This window comes from Cyprinus carpio, chromosome B2 (assembly GCF_018340385.1).
Source record: "Cyprinus carpio isolate SPL01 chromosome B2, ASM1834038v1, whole genome shotgun sequence".
Taxonomy (NCBI): Eukaryota; Metazoa; Chordata; class Actinopteri; order Cypriniformes; family Cyprinidae; genus Cyprinus; species Cyprinus carpio.
The window spans coordinates 9085-26703 of record NC_056598.1 but is presented as its reverse complement, the minus strand read 5'-3'; the positions used below and the strand labels follow the sequence as shown (position 1 = coordinate 26703).

General features: G+C 37.1%; 2 pseudogenes; both read left to right on the top strand.

The window, feature by feature from the left end:
• Nucleotides 1–345: 345 nt before the first annotated feature.
• LOC122136378 lies at nt 346–10105 on the top strand (annotated as a pseudogene).
• A 430-nt stretch (nt 10106–10535) lies between these two features.
• LOC122136341 lies at nt 10536–14920 on the top strand (annotated as a pseudogene).
• The last annotated feature ends 2699 nt before the right edge of the window (nt 14921–17619 follow it).

Below are 17619 nucleotides of genomic sequence, written 5' to 3'. Positions count from 1 at the left end.
TCCAATATGTGCAATGGGTCTGCTGTGGGCAATTTTTTTACCTTGGTGGTTGATTTCTATTTCTTGTCCGACTCTGTTACCTGTTAAATGTTTAAAACATTCAGGACATTACTTTTTGCATGCCTTGTGTAATCTGCTAATATTATTATTGCGGCAGTTTTGCATATTACATATCATATGAAATCATTTTTAAAAAGTGTTCATATTTCATACTTTGCTTCAATATCTACCTTTTGTTCCAGGCATTTTGGCTGTGCTCCAAAGTCCTTGTGTCCTTCTAGAATAAGCAGTGCTGGGCCACTGGCGTGGCCCTCATTTATGGCGCCATAGCCACTGAATGACTCCATGTACGGGCCCCCTTCGGGAAAGAGCACCAGGAACAGCAAAGAGCCCCGTCAGCTGTGCCTCTGCACTGTCCTGCCATGGGCCTCTCTGCTGAGCTCAGGTGAAATCATGAGTGTGTATATGTATCTTTTGTACAGTTATCCTTTGATTTTGCTGAACAACAGATCGATAGTTCACTCCCAGCCTTTCCCTCAACACAGATAAACATACTAATTTTGACATTTTAATATTCCAGTTTGAAAATTTAGGGCAATCTGCCGGGTAACAGACTCTGATCTACTATTTCTGATGAATTATGTTAGTTTTACCCAAGACAATGTTTGTATCTTTGTTATTTACATATAATTAAGGAAGTGACTAAGAATTGGGTTACACTTTATTTTAAGTTTTTTTTAAAGATTTTACTTTTTTCCTTACATTTACTACATTTTAGTACTGAGTAAATGTTAGTTAACTATATGTATATGGTTAGTATTAGGAATATGGTTTGGTTTTAGGGTTCCTTGCATGCAATTTTATGCATAATTTATTGTTTTAGTAAGCACATATAACATGTAAAACAAGGACACCTTAAAATGAAGTGTTACCAAGAATTGTATTGATATGCATCAAAGCAAAAAGTTTAGACATATCTAAATCTGGCATAAATAAAATACAAATAAAATATAAAAACTGCTTTAATAATATAGGGCATATATAAAATACTTGTTAAAAATATATTTAGTTTTTTTTAGTTTATAATAAAAAATAATAAATAATATTTAAATATGTGTTTATATATTAATATGGATATTTGTAAGTTTGTGAACTTTATTTCTGAGACATGTTCATTTCTGTTGAACTTCACACTTTGAAAACAGAGATGCATTGACTTTTTCTGATGGCATATTGATTTTTTATCGACTGATTGTAAATACACTAAAATATATGTAAAGAAATCTCTGATCTTTAATGTACATGTATGCAAACGTCAGTTTTTCGTGGCCAAGTGACACAGCATGACCTGCTGTCCGTCTCCAACATCACAGTACAAACCCTATAGGACAGTCTTCGTTTACACGCGCGCGCTTGCGGTGACGTCAATGATATGGCAGATCAGCTGTTTGGAAGGGCGGGTCGGTCACGTGACACGCCAGCCTTCAGACAGAATGAACCGGTGAAGAGTCTCGCACGGGGTAGGTGTCCCTTTAGATACAAAATTATAACATGACTTTATAGGTTTCAGTAAGTTTTTGTAACCAAAAACCCATTCATGGGGGGATTTGTTATTAGCGAAATATTATAGCCACAGGCTGACGACTGACAACACGATTTGTAGGCGGAATTGTTAATCGGTGTGGTAACGGCTGTTGTTGTTAGCACTCAATCTGCGTAAATGTTGGCTAATGCGTCAAAACATTGGTTTTTAAAACAAACTATGTGTTTATGCTGTGCAGAAATATGAAATATTTTGTTATTTAATATATCTTATAAACGTGCTAACGTTAGTCATGTTGCATTGTGCTAATGGTGTTGGATGCCTTGTACTATTTGTACATTAAACTGGATTAATAATGAGATAGTTTTTTATTTTTTTTTTTTGTTGTTTACAAAATGATGTTTTAGGACTGTTAGATGTGAGCATTTAAGGTATTAATGAAATACGGTTAACGTATTTTTTACGTTTGGCATGTGCGACAATTTAGTCATTGATTTCATTCTGCTTTTCAAAGAAATCAAGACTTTTAATTGCTATAGAATCTTTTTTCTCATAAATGTGTGTTGTGTGTGTGTGTGTGTGTATATATCTTATATTATATATATATATATATAGATATATATATATATTACACATACATTTTTTTTTTTTTTTTTTATAATTTTATGAACGTTGTCAAGTTAATTAAACCGTAAATATATTTCCAGAAAAAATGATAACATTTAAAATTTTGTTTTAGTAAAAATGACAATCGCAAAAGCCAGATATTTCATTTTGGAAATATTTATTTTAATTGAATTTATATACTTAATAGATATAACAATAGATAGTTTCCTTAACACTATATAAATGGATTTTTTGCACGTAAAAAATATGCAGCTGCCCTTATGTTTATAAATATGTAATTTATTATATTTTATTAATTCTATGAGGCTCTCATAAGGGAAATTGCTGTATTTGGGGTACTTTAACATCATAAAAAGTTTGAAAACCTTTAATTTACATTGTAATTGCTTTTATTGTTTATATTAAGGTGATACAAATTATGTTTTGACATCTTTTAGTTTTTTTTTTGTATATACATTACATGATTTATTTTTACATTTATTTACTATTAATGTCTAGTGTATGTGTGTCTCGCGCTGCCCCGCAGCCCTTGTGTTTCCTGCATTCTTCCATCTCTCTACTGTGTTTGTGGATCTCATGGCTGCTGTTTGGCAGCAGGTGCCTGGGCAGTGGACGCAAGGTGTGTGCATGATGGTCATTGGGAGAGCAGGACTCCAACTGTATATTTTATGAGTACGTTTTTGATTGTGTAGGGCCTAATCATGGGTGTCCCATTATTGTGTCTGTTTTCTGTCCTTTTTTTTTGCCTTTTTTTGTCTTCTTTCTCAGGTACAATGCTTACCCGCACACCTCTACGTTTCCCCATTTGTTCGCCCGCCACGCAGTAACATCCGCCCGGCGCAGCCAGCTGCCTCCGTGAAAATGCCAAGCTGTGTGGAGCTTTGAGACCGGGGCTGCGCAGGCAGTCAGTAATTCTGCGTCTGCGCAGATCAGTTTTGCTCTCGCCCTGCGTTACGGGCCTCTGTCAGAGCAGAGCAGCTTCAGAGCCAGCAGTTGTTCGCAGTTCCCATTTTTTCCCATGGATCCAGGAGGTAGGAGTGCTTTCCGACAACATGGGATTCGTTCGAGATGGAAGGTGCTGAGGTGCATTCAGATACAGGGAAAAAAGGTGTTCGAGAAACGAGTCCCTATAGCGGAGGGAGTTCGGGCGGCTGGAATGAATTGGGCCCCAATAAAACACAGACGAGAGGGCAAGATAGCAGAACATCTATATAGTTCCTTGATATAACAATGCGAGAACAATCCAAGATTTAAATCCCAGGTCATTGTGCTGTTGTGTGAGAGCTGCTGCAGGTGCCATGTAGAAATTGCGAGCATGAAGGGCTATTAATTTTTATATTTATTTTATGCTGCTGAAGTTGTGGGGGGGATGGCCTAAACTTCTACATAAAATCATCCTTACCATACAGTTACTGTACTGGCTGTTATCTCTTTTTTGTGGGTTATTTTTATAAATATAATCCTCCGTTGTGGGTTCTTTCTGTCTTTTCTCAATAAGGACTTTGAGTGGGAGGATCCTCCATGGGGCTTCTGCAGGGTGCCAGAGGCCACCTAGGATTACAGATCGTACGGTCGAAGCAATAGTCTGTGGTCGTGGTTCGTACCAGCTGCAAGCATCGCCCTGATGAACCAGGGCGGTGTATGATGAAAGGTAAAAGCCCCACTATAACTTCCATCCATCTGACAAATGTTTTGAACAATGCATAATGTTTCCGTTGAAAGCCAAAGTGTGACCATGCTTAAAGCAAAACCGCGTATACTATTTGTTTGAATGCAGCAATCCCAATCAATATAGTACGATAAAGTAAGAAACAAGTAATTTTGATTTCATTAAGCAATATATGATGAGCCGGTGTTATTTACCGTAGTCTTTTGCACTGTGTAACCAGTATGAATGATATTCTCATGGTTTTATCCGTTTGCTCAGGGTGCTATGGCTCCAGGGTTTTTGTTAGTCTGGTGCCACCACCACTCTCGGTGGCAGAAGCCAGTGCTTCGGAAAATCGGGCCATGGCAGGTGACACCTACCCGTCAGTGAGAACTGCTATGCCTTCTTGCTGGCATTGCCGCCCACATACCAGCTTATTTGTCGACCATGCATGTCCGACTGGGTCAATCGGGGGCTCACAGTAAGGAACTGTTTCAAACATGAAAAGTACTGACTAAGGATAGACTAGGTGGTGACCAACAAAAAACTCTAGTCAAATACTTAGTCTAGACAAGGTTTTTGTAAAAAACTTTTTAAAACTTAAAAAAGCTATTTTTTAATTGATGGTCATTACCTTAAAGAGCAGGGTGAAAAGAATGTCAATACAAAGCCTATCTTAAATTTAAAAAAATTAGTAATCAACAAATGCTGCATGCCCACAGATTTATCAACATATAATACTTTAACTCAATATAGAAATAAATAATTTGAAAAAATGAAGCATGAAAAATTTTATGTTGAATCTTTACTTTTGACAAAATGAATATATAATGAAATAAACAGATTTTATACTTTAGACAGTGCGACTTCTTGATGCTGCAGTCTTAGAGCTGCGATGCTTCCTTAATTTTCCCTAAGGAGCATGTGCTCCTAAGTTTGGAAAATTTAGGAGTGCATTCTAAACAAGTTATAAAGATGTTTTTAAAATATGTCATTAAAGAACAGACTTTGACACACATGCTCCATAAAATACATTTTACAGTTTGCACACATCTATTTTGGTTGCAAAGTATGAGAGAACAAGCTTTACACTATTGAGTTCTGAATCATATTAATTAGTAATTAATTGACCATCAAGGGCTGCAAGATTAATCAAATGATATTGTTATGCCTCATCTTGTCAGTTAAAGCCGGTTCTGTGATTCTAGTAAATCGCCGGCACGTGTTGAGAAGCGTCGCATGGAGCAGCATTTCCACACAGAACCGTGTCTCACTGACAGGGGGGCTACCACAAAAATGCGTTCCTAATTGCAAGCCGCATATAATCATGCTGCAATTTGAATTGAAGAAATCATGCTGTGATTAGAAGCTTCTCGAGGAGAATACGGGCTCTGTGTAGTAAATGCGGTTCCATCTGAAAAGTTGTGAAGATACACAATTTAATAACATGTTTTTACTCCAATCACGTTATAACGTCAGTCGAGTGTTTGAATAAATCATTCTGTGCACCCGATGATTGGCTTCTTAAACAGAATAAGGAACGCCATATTTCATAGTATTTTAAGCAGGATAAAGGCGTATGTCCATAGCATGCATTATTCTATACTTCCGTATAATAATTATAACAAGACGAAGTCAGAAAAAGACCAACATTGTGTAGTCATTTGTTTATTAGGTCATTGTTGAATTAATGAAAAGCAGTTAAATCCTTCTGTATATCAGCAACCGCATAGGGATTTCCTGGAGTTCTTCTGCCCGGGTGTATTGGGAGTTTCAGTGCGAGAGCCGCCCTCTGGCTTTACAGATGGAGATTACGACGGATCACAGAACCTTGCTTCACTGTGAAAGGATACGCTGGACAATCACAGCTTCTGCCTAATTCGCGACTTTATGCCTCTGAGATTTATTTTGATAATAAGGAAGCCATGTAACACACACACAAGCACTATAGTATATATATAATATATATATATATTCTATAATCTATATTATAATATATATATAACGACCAATAAAAGCACCCAGTTTTTTGGACCCCTGGATTCCATTTTTTTTTTTTTATTCGGTTTGATGAAATATTTTGTTCAATTTTTGCTATGCCAATCGCTAATGACAGATCTGATACTTTGGTATAGAGTCAATCTGTCACACTTAGACATAACCGTATCTAGGAATGCTTCTCAAGACCTGCAATTTTGACCATAAGCACCGTTAATCCTTTTCCTGTGCAGCCTGCATCACTACTAGCCTGCCTTCAATGCATCAACGCAAATGTTTGAAAGTAGCCATGTTGTCAGTCTTGGCTGTGGAACTGTATGTTTTACATTCTCATGTAAACCTTTTACTATTTTATCTCCTCAGTTCCTCGATTACAGTTTGCCAATGATGATAAACGCCTCCCTGTGCCTGCTGCTCATTGGATGGGACATTGTCAATAATGACGTTGTCCCCGCCTCCACCAACTGTAGAAAAAAGGTGACACTAAAAAGGGCCATGCTGGTCCCGTGACTGACTCCTGCTCTGGTCGCTGCTCAGCAATGACATCATTGTGTCCACATGTCAAAAGACGGCACTCTTGCGTATCTGGAACACAGAGGATGGACGAGCTGCAATCCGAGAGGTGGCTGACCCAGAGGGCAGTGAGCTGCTGTGCTGCACTTTTCAGCCCATGAACAACAACCTGACTGTGGTGAGTCCAACGCCATCCAGACCAAAACACCACCATTTGGAAGTTCAGCTCAGTAAGTTTCTTAAACTGTTTTGAGGAAGCCTCCTGTGCTCTTATTTGATCAAAATACAGTAAAAAAAAGAGTAATATTGTGAAATTGTGAATCGTTTTTTTTTCTGTTTTAATATATTTTACAATTTAATTTATTCCTGTGCCTTGGTAAAGCTGTATTTTTCAGCATCATTACTCCAGTCTTCAGCCATCACATGATCCTTTCAAGGAAATCAATCTAATATCTGATATTGCTGCTCAAGAAACAGGTGTCTTATTACTGTCATATTTGAAAAACAGCTGAGACACTAAATATTTTTATAGAAACCACCATTAACAGTATTCTTTGGTGAAGTATAAAGTCCGAATGGGATTATTCAAGTTGACAGAATTTTTCTGGTCCTGAGTGTATGGAATTGTTTATTGCTGATGAAAACACTGCAGACTAGCTGTGACAAATACCATCAACCCATTTCGTAATCCCTATTAGGGGTGTGAATTAACATGTGCACCAGCCAAAAGAGGTCAGCTAAATGGGAAAATTTACTTACCCATCACCACTGTGGGTTGGCGACCTATACAATATTTAAAGGTCATCCCTTTTCTTTTTTTTTGCATGACATTTACAAGAACAACTCAATTGTTGGTTCTTGATTATATCTCTTTATACTTTCTTTTTTACATGGTGCTTTAAAAAAGTTGGGTCTAGTTTTAAACCACTCCAACTAAACTCAAAATCTCAGGAGGTGCTATGAGTTTGATTCACTTTATAACGTGCATTGTGAACATCCAACTTTATAAATTGATGAAAAATAATGTTTATATGTTGGTTAGGTTTACTTGCTTACCCATCGCATACATTATTTAGAAAAACTGTCGCAAAATGTGAGTAACAAAAATTATGCATCAGGATTTTAAGGAAGTTTATGGTTATCCCTCAGTCAACAATGTATTGCATTGCATGAAAATGTTTGAAACTGCAGAGCGTTTGATCATAATTAACTTAAGCAGTTTAAAAATCATATGTTAGAGTAGGACATTATTAGGAGATATAGAGTGACAACAGTGATATTTCTATGTATTTATGTAAGTATTCTGCTAGAGACTATATAATTATTTCATTGCTTACATTAAATCAGAATTCCCCATCTTACTTTTCGGCCATAAAAATTTCATAAATTACAATTGCATATTTTAATTGATTTGGATCACTGAAAAGCCATAAAAGTGTGATGCATCAAATATGGTATAAAAAAATAATAATAATAATAAAAACTAAAAAAAAACACATGCAAACCCTGTTTTTTTAGTTTTTATGCCTATACCCGATTATTAATAATTATTTTCTTTGTTAGGCTTTTCAAGGTAATACATACCAAACAGAGATCATTGTACTTCGGGAAAAAATATTTCCAAAATAATATTTCACTCACTCAGTAGCATCCGTTAATATAAATATTTTGCTTTTATACACTGCCAATGCTAAAGAAAAATTACTGACCAAGACCATAAAGAGAGCTACAGATTGTTTCATTTTCTAGTTATTTTATGTATTTCAGTGAAAAAATATAAAGTCTTTAAGCGTTCTGTTACACATTTTCCTACACTGGATCCCATCTACTGCATGATGATTTGCTGTGAAGTATTTTCAGATGATATGATGGCATCAAATGTGGTCCCCAGGTTGGCAACAGTACACACCACCTGCAGGGGTGGAAAATCTCCACTGGGAAGAAAGTGAAAGGAGGCTCCCAGTAAGACTCACGCGGTCGAGTGCTTTCTCTCTCGTTTTGATGCTCCGGGGAAATCCTGTGGGCCGGGATGACAGAGGAAGCATTTTTCATCTCATCTTTGACATGGCCACAGGTACAGTACAAAGAGATTTTTGTTGCAATAAAGCATGAGTGGAAAAATCTGGACAACATAATGTAGATGAGAGTTATAGTTTACTATGTTGGTGTTTATGTTAACGCGTGAGGTTCTCTTCTTCCACAGGAAAATGACCAAAGCTAAGAGACTGGTGGTGAATGAGGGCAGCCCTATCTCCCAGCATTCTCAGACCGCTCGTGGATCAGTCGAAGAGGCAACGGGGATCCATCACTGCTCATCAAAGCCGTGTGTCAAACAAACTACTGCTCTACAGGTTAGAATGCACCTTACAGCAGCTCAGATTGTCACTTTCTCTTGACTGAGTATGATTATTGATCAGTGTGGGAACTGGTGTTGACCAGGGGCGTGGATAATGAGGGCACTCTACAGCTGAAGAGGAGTTTCCCCATTCAACATGGATCCCAACCGCTGCACAGCATCTTCTGTCCTCTCATGTCCTTCAGAAAGGGAGCCTTGTTGGTAAGGACCGCAATCATCAGTATATAAGGGCAAATTTTCTGTCTGGTTCTGTCTGTCAGTATCTATCCACTTCTATTCAACAAGTTTTGGGTGTGTGATTTTTTGTAGTTTGTTGAAAGAAGTCACCAGATGTTTTCACCAAAGGCGTGGATTTATTTGATCAAAAAATACAGTAACACTATAATATTTGTGACATATTATTACAAATTTATCAATAAAGGGGTTTGTATTTAAATGTTGTTTAAAATATAGTTTGTTTCCTGTGATGCAACGCTGAATTTTCAGCATCATTACTTTAGTGTCACATGATCCTTTCAGAACCTGATTCTAAAGGGCTTGTGGTACACTGTATTTTTTCGTTCCATTAACTTCCATTGAAAACGCCATGCAAATGAATCAGACCGGAAACACAGACCCGTGTGAAGAAGTTTCGCATTTTGCTGCAGGGCCAAGTTACAAGCTTGGTGCCACTCTGAAAACGAAAGCTGTGTGACCAACAGCAGATCGATACGTCACGGCATGCAACTCATGACTGAATTAAAAGAAACAAAATATACAACTGCAGCATTGGCAGAAAGTGGAGTGGATTGTAATTTATACACCTTTTAGATGTATTATAAATTGTTAGGTGTGTGAAATTTTAAGTTTTTTCAAAAGTACGGAGAAAACAGTTTAGCATGCTCAAAGTCCTAGTGTTGACCGGTGGCTTAATATGCTGATTTTGCGTTGCTAAGTAAATAATAATGTTCATATTATTGTTAAGGTTGAAAACAGGTTGTGCTGCTTCATATTTGAGTTCCTTCCTTGATTCTTTGAATATTAAGTTCAAAATAATCAACAATTATTCAAATAGAAATCTTCTATGGACATTACAACATGTCTTAAACCTGTCAGCTTTTGATCAGATTCATTAAAAAATGTTTTGAATCATTTATTTTTTAAGTTAGCATCATGGTAACTGACAAAATTTTCTGTTTTGAATGAGCACCATACAACAATCACTTAATGGAGATTCCTCTTCAGGTTAGGAATGTTGCCTATGTAAGGCAGTCTCACTATGTTTTGGTACAAAGCCAAAGTAAAGTGAATCCTGCTCTTTCCCTCGGCAGTCACCGGCAGTGATGATGCGCGTCTACTTTTTCGCGACTCGGAGCCGCAACACTAAGGCCATCGTTAACAAGCTTGCAGGGGCCACAGTGGGCCCGTCCTGGACGTTTGAGCTTGACAACTGCGACGAAAAGCCTGCTGGCCTCCTCTGGACACCACCGGAATGGGGATCATCTGGAGGACGGGAGCCCGAAGTAACCAAGGCAACTCCAAGCTTGTCGCTACTTTGGCCAACAGCATCTTTCGTGCAGGCAGGCTTAGAAATCATGGTCGCGTGGAAACGGGTCTGACTCCCGTAAACTGTCCAATATTACTGATGTGTTTTTGAAGTGAAAGTCTCTGAACTAAAATCCTTGTGAGACAATTGAGAAGAAACTTGTCGTCTATCTCTGTGTTTTAGGGCTGATGTTTTCTGTGTTTGGTTTTTTGTGGGACGTGGCTCTTGTTTGTGAAATTCTTTAGTTGCTGTTGTGGTCATAAATGTGCAGCTTAAGCAGAGGAGACGTTAATATAATTCTAGTTGTTCACCTTTGTGCAAGGGTATGCGTGTCTCAGTGAGTGAGTATGTGAGAAGACTGGAAACTGGTACTTTCTGCGTGTCACTAGAAGTACAGTGCATTCGCTTGACACAATAACACGACTGTATCTTTATGCCTTTTGAACTCACTAAATTTAAATCACACTAGCCTGCATATAAGCTACATATGGTCCTTTCGTTTTTCTTCCCTTTTCTTGATCTTGCTTTTTTTTTTTGGATGTATATTTTACACATTTAAAGACTGGAAGCAGCATGTTTCAAATGAAAAACCTAGTTCTATTTTAAATTTGAAATATGAATAGGCCTCCTCAAGTGATAATATATATTAAACGTTACCTTGTGTTAGGCTTTTTGAGCAATTTTGCTACATTTTTTTGACGGTAAAAGTGCTTGGGCACTTTCCCATTGAGAATGGGTGACAAATCTCTATCTGGATAATTTAGATCAGTCATTGGCCCTGATCTCACCTGGTGCCCATCGATGACAACACTGTGTATCATCAGCATAAATACAATATATATATTTTTTAATATATTTTTGAATGTAAAATATGATAGTTGTCATGACAGACTTGAGACTTGATTCACATGAAAGACTAAAGACTCATTGCTATTTTTAGATGTACAGGCTTTTAGTTTGAAATTAACATTCTGTTAATTATTCACAAGCCCACGTTTCTCGCGCGTGCTTTTATTTTGAAAAGACAAAAATCATCTCACGACAGTTTCTTTCACTGTAACGTGGGAGGACACTTCCGGATCTGCAGTGGGTAAGCTAAAGGAATATACAAACATAAGAATAAAAGGCTAATTATTAAATATATTTTTTTAGTTAAAAACATTTCCGGAAGCTTTGACTACGCAGACTCACACAGAAAGCGGTAGACAGTAAACTTAGCAGGCCAAGTTACGTTTAACGTCAAAGATTCCACAACATAAAACAACGAAACAAAATGAATAATGCTGCATCACAGGTCTAGATTCTGCTAATTCAGAGTTATAATTTTTCCAAAGACCTCTTATAAGGTGTTAAATTAATGATATTTTAATTCAGGTGGATATACCGCTCTTTCAGAGGTGTGGGGTCCATCTGATTAAAATCAGTCTCTCTTCTGAATGTGCATTATTTAAAAAACTAAAAAAAGAGGATTCAATGATTGTTCCTTAATACATTATAGCCTTGGCACATACCTAATTGCTTCATTAAGAATTTATAACATTGTTTAATTGTCACAAACAGATTGATCTGTGTTGTGTTTAAAATTGTGTAGTATTAGTGTCATGTTTTGCTGACTGACCAGCATGATTTGTGTATGGTTTACATGTGTCTGTGTTGTTTTACAGCGTGAAGAGATCGGGGCACAAAGGGGAAACAGATCATAGCCTTTCCTGCACGGCTTCAGGAGATCGTGTACGAGTACCAGCCGCTGGTGGATGCTGTGATGGGTGTCCTGGGAATAGAAGGAGAAACCAGCGCAGGTCAGCGTTTTAAGACTGGCAATGATGACAGAATCGTATGAACTGCATTTGTGACATCCTGCATTTGACAGGCGAGATGATGAAGAAAGCGTCTCCGGGGCTCTTGTGGAGCTGCTGGACAGAGAGTCTCAGTCTCCCGTCTTCATGGAGGGCACTCAGTTACTCTCTGTTTTCGAGTGGCTGATCTCGGGTTGGTCAGCGCGGCACAGGTGCTTCTGCGTTACGGAGCGGATCTCAACTTTGAAGGTTTGTAGAGGGTTTTGTGATTCTGATAAGCCTCATTCTTATCAACGGAAAACATAATCAGAGCTTTTTTTTTTTTTTGGATCCAGACCCTGTATCGTACTACAACCCCTTACAGATCGCCCCGGTGTGAGGAACAAGCCAGACATGGTGCAGATGTTGATATCTCACGGAGCTGAAAATCGAAAAGAGGGACAGGGTGGAGAAAATTAATGGAATTATTGAAATGTAATTATGTTTGTTTCCTAAATTTTTATTTTGAATACCAGACATATTCTACATTTTAGATTTATTTGATATATTACAGGCATTAAAAAAAAAAAAATCTGTTTATTAAATATTAGCTTTTTTTTTATCTGTGCTATAGATTCATGAAAGCAGTCTCTTGATTTTTGGCCGGTGAGGAGGTGGATAAGCTGCAGTGTCTGGGTGTGCTTCTGGATTTGGGCGCTGATGTGAATGCAAAAGACCAAGAATGGTATTTCAGCTAAATGAACTAATAAAATAGAATGTTATAATAGAATGGTTTCTTATTATGTGTTACCCCGTGCTTGCTTTTCTCTCACAGGAAAAAATGGCACTGCTTCATGCTCTGGCCAGCAGGAGGTGATGGACTCACAGTCAATAATGTGGACAATATCCAGCTGCTTCTAAGAAAGAGGTGCTTCACTGTGCATGTAAAACATCAGCTCTGACAATGACATTATTCTGACATGTTTATTAATAGGTATTTTAAAATGGTTTCACCATGGGGAAATGGCATTTCTTTCAAATATTAAACTAAAATTGTTGTTATTATTGCAATGTTGAAAGAAGTATAATTGTAATCATTTAATATATACAGTACAGGTCAAAGTTTGGAAACATTACTATTTTAATGTTTTTCTTCTGCTCATCAAGCCTGCATTATTTGATCAAATACAGAAAAAAAATTAATATTGTGATATATTATTACAATTTAAAATAATTGTTTTTAAAATGTATTATACTTAAATTATCATTATTTCTGTGATGCAAAGCTGAATTTTTAGGATCATTATCACATGATCCTTTAGAAATCATTCTAATATGACTTCTTATCATTAACTGTTTTTTCTGTGTTTTGATCAAATAAATGCAGGCTTGATGAGCAGCAGAGACTTCTTTCAAAAACATTAAAATAGTAATGTTTCCAAACTTTTTGACCTGTACTATTATATATATATATATCTATATAATATAATATATATATTATATATATATTATATATATATATATATATATATATATATATATATATTAAAAATATGCACTCATTTAATTATATAGTTTGGAGTATGGATTTTTATATTTTTGTGGGGGGGTAATTTTATAAAAAAGTTACACATTTATATTATTATAAAAAAAAAAAAAAATATATATATATTATATATATATATATATAATATCTATATATATCTATATATATATATATATAATTTAATATAAAATGTTAGAAATTATATTCATAATGATATTTACAATTTTATTTTACACACACACACACATAGTAATTATTTTATTTGATACATTTTTTATTACTACTTTATTAATTGTATTCATTTTTTTTATTTTTAAGCTATTTTTTTAATTTTATTTTTTTACATTTTTACATCAGGGTTCCTCAAATCTTACCCTGGGGGGCCAATGCACTGCAGTGTTTAGCTCTAACCCTGATCAAACTCACCTACCTGTGATTTTCTAATGATCCTGAAGACCTTGATTAGCTTGCATCAGGTCAGTGTTTGTTTAGGGTTACAGCTAAACTCTGCAGGAAAGTGGATCTCGTGGGCCAGATTTGAGGATCCCTGTTTTACATGTTTCTTTAAACATGTTGTTAATGCTAACATCGTGTTTTTATTATCCTGTGCAGGTGCAGATGTGAACGCCACCACATATGATTGCGAGACCCCCATGACCTCGCTCACATTTATACGGTGAACGGAGGCTATGAACAGAGCAGCGTGGAGGATGCGAAGGAGGAAAGGGCACTTCTGTACCCCGTGGCACATCTTCTGATCAGCCCGGCGCCGATCCCAGCTGCTGCTGGAATGCTACCAGCCGGGATAGTGTGGGAACATTCGGCTACACCTAACACCAGTGTCTTTTTTTGAGAACATTGCCTTTCGACTTGCTGGTTCCCCTGACCGACCTTCTCCTCCAGCATGGCGCTTTCCTTCATCTGTTATCGCCCACAGCACCTCCTACTGTGACAGTCAGCAGTTGATAATCACACGTCTCGCTGAGGCTGCTCCGGGACGCTTTAGAATGCTGCCGAGGCATGCTGCTGTTTTTAAGCTAAAGCTGAAGCGCTGTTGGGATCTTGGCACGGATCTGCTCTCCAGTCGTTCCTACCCCTCTTCCCCCGCTCACAACTGCCCGTGCTGGACCAGGCCTCTACCCATCAGCCCCTGCTGGAGCTCTACCGCAGACTAGAGGAGCAAGGAAAGGTTTGTCCGCTGCCACTGAGATGCCTTTGCAGGAGACTCATCCGCTGCGCTGGCTGCGGCCCTGGCCCTTTTGAGGAGAAGGTGAAAAGCCCTGCCACTGCCAGACAGACCTGACGGACTTGCCTGCTCCGCGGAGAACAGCTGGAGGGACAGAGAGTCCGGCTGGGGCCAGATTCAAACCTCGACATTCTTCACGCTGAGAGGCCACGCTTAATAATGTGTTGTGCTTTGTCAAATACGGAGGCCCTTAATGACCAGTGCAGTGCATTCATTAAAACTCACATAAAGTGAACTCTGTGCCTGCCTCATTTGATCACCATGCAAGAAAGATCATTTCCTGGCTCCTCTGAGAGTGGAGAAAGTAAATAAAAAACTATATGAATAAGTGTTATACCCTTTCATGCATAGATGTGACCCCCCCTTGGTGTTTTCTCTGTCCCACATGACAGTAACTCTTCAGTTTATTCTACATTACCAGGCTATTTTTTCTCTAAATTTGGTAGTTTAATCTGTATATCTTCCAGTATGACAAACTGATAATTGTTTACTGTTAAATCGTTAATATCATGCCACAGCTTCTCTTGCTGTCATGTGCAATTGAATTTTTTTTTTTTTTTGTGTGTGTTTATTTAAGCTGATTGGAGTTTGCTGCTTGGAAAACCAAATTCATTTCCATTTCCTTTTATTATCATTCTATGTGATATTCTGAATGTGCCTGTAATAAAGAACTTTGTTGTTGTAGTATTAAAGAAAAGTGTTGAATTGTACAGTGTGAAATTATATCATATAGTGTGGAGCTGGCCCGAAATGTGAGTGGTGTGTTCACCGGAAAATTCCAGCAAGAAGTGCACTTCACTGACCCAGATGATGCACTTAATTGTACCTAAAGACCAAAGTGTGAAATGGTAAGGACACATTTCATGCACTTAATGGTCGCAGCATTAATTACAACAGTACATAGTAGTGTTAGTACAGTCATTTGTTTGACGTAACTAGTGTCTGTGTTTCAGTCTACTGACCCCCCAGAATTTATTTTAATCCATTTGGTACGATTCATTAAAAGCAAAGTCATCTGAGTTGATGGGGGGGGGTGAAAAAGTGCAGTTATAATTATTACAATTTCGATAAAAACGTCCTTAAAAGGATCCAAGAGACGTCATTTAGGTTGCTTAGTCCCGACTGCTGAACATAAGCAAATGTGTTTAAGAATAGAAATAGTATTTCCATACATGTAGTGGTGGAAAGCGTACTAAGAAAGTGTACTTAAGTAAAAGTATCGCTACTTTCGAAAATCCATTTACTTGAGTAGGTGGTAAAAATTACTGGAAAATATCTATGAATCAAGTAAGAGGTAAAAAACGTACTTGCTGAAAAACTACTTAAGTACTGCGTTACAAATACTTTTCGTATTATTTTTCTCATTTTGACCCAACGTGAGTGATCTTGTGCGCATTATGGAGCAGGGTTAACCCTAACACTAGTCATGTACTATAATGTCTGTTTAACAAGTGAAAACAAGGAAAATCCCTTATGGACAAAGGAATCACGATACACTACAGCTGAATAACATGCAGACCGAGGATGCTTTGACTGCTGTGAAAAACCTGGAGTACAATAAACACACAACTGCAATGCGACGCTAATGGACATAGCTTGTATCACAGTATAAAATTTTATATCTTACTGTGATTAAGAAGCAACTGGAACCACAGAAGCTAACTGTTTTCAAACGATGACTGATGTTTATATAGTGATTTTGGAGCAAAAACATGATATTAGTCTCATAAATTGTCATGTGTGATTCTATGTTACGCAAACATACTAACTATCCTGTGGTTGCCAGGAGCAACTGTTTTTATAATTAATTTTGAAAAGTATGTTCATGTATAAGATTATGTGGTTCGTTTTGAGAAGGGCAAAAGTAAAGAAGGCAAGTGAATGTTTAAAAGAAAAGAAAGGGTCTAAAACAGTTGTGAATAGTAAAGTAAAAAAAGAACGTGGTGTATGGGTAAGGTTGGGCATCATTTGAATTTGAATGATTTTCGATTCTTGTAAATTCCTAATTTCAATTCCAAACAAGGTGAAACAACAAAAACAAACAAAAAAACATAGATATATATAATATGTTAAGGTCAATTAGCACTGCATTATTCATAGTTTTTTTTTTTATTAATGGGGAGCCCCCGTGAAAATGCGATTGGGCTAGTTTTGAGCATTTTGAGTATCAATTGGGGGGGTTTTGTTGTGAAAACTGGCAACCCTGGCAGGGGGCGTGTGTCCAGGATTTTATACTTGGGGTGGTTAACGAGAGGGCAAGAGCAGAATGAGGGGTGGCAAATATAGATCAGTGTTTGTCCTCCCCATATATTCCATTCCCTAACACCAGTGTTGGGGGAGTAACTGTTAATTGTGACGGAATTTACATAATTTAATTACAAAATAAATGTAAGTGCAATCTGTTTTACAGTTACTGAGGAAAAAAACGTTATAACTAAATTACAGTTTACTTGTGAAAATGTTAATGATTTGATAAAAGATTTGATTGATTTATTTCTAATTGCATTGATGAGGCATCAATGTTTTCTGGAAGGTTTAGAATAGGATAGAATAAGATGCATGCTATTTCAATAACTGTTTTTTATTTCCTATTTGGGTTAATGCATATGCTTTAAGATGACCAGACTTTTTTTCCTCCCAAGACATTGTCAGATGCCAGTGTTTCCTGTCATAGCTGTGAAAAGATTTGATATTAAAAACCGTATCATAGCTATCAAACTATTTTCTTGTTATGATTTTAAACCTGTATTTAACCAGAATGACCAAAATTTAACCAGAAAAGCAAATGATTTCAAAGTAAAAAAAAAGGTGCTAAAGTCTGATTTTGTGGTGAGTGTGGTCA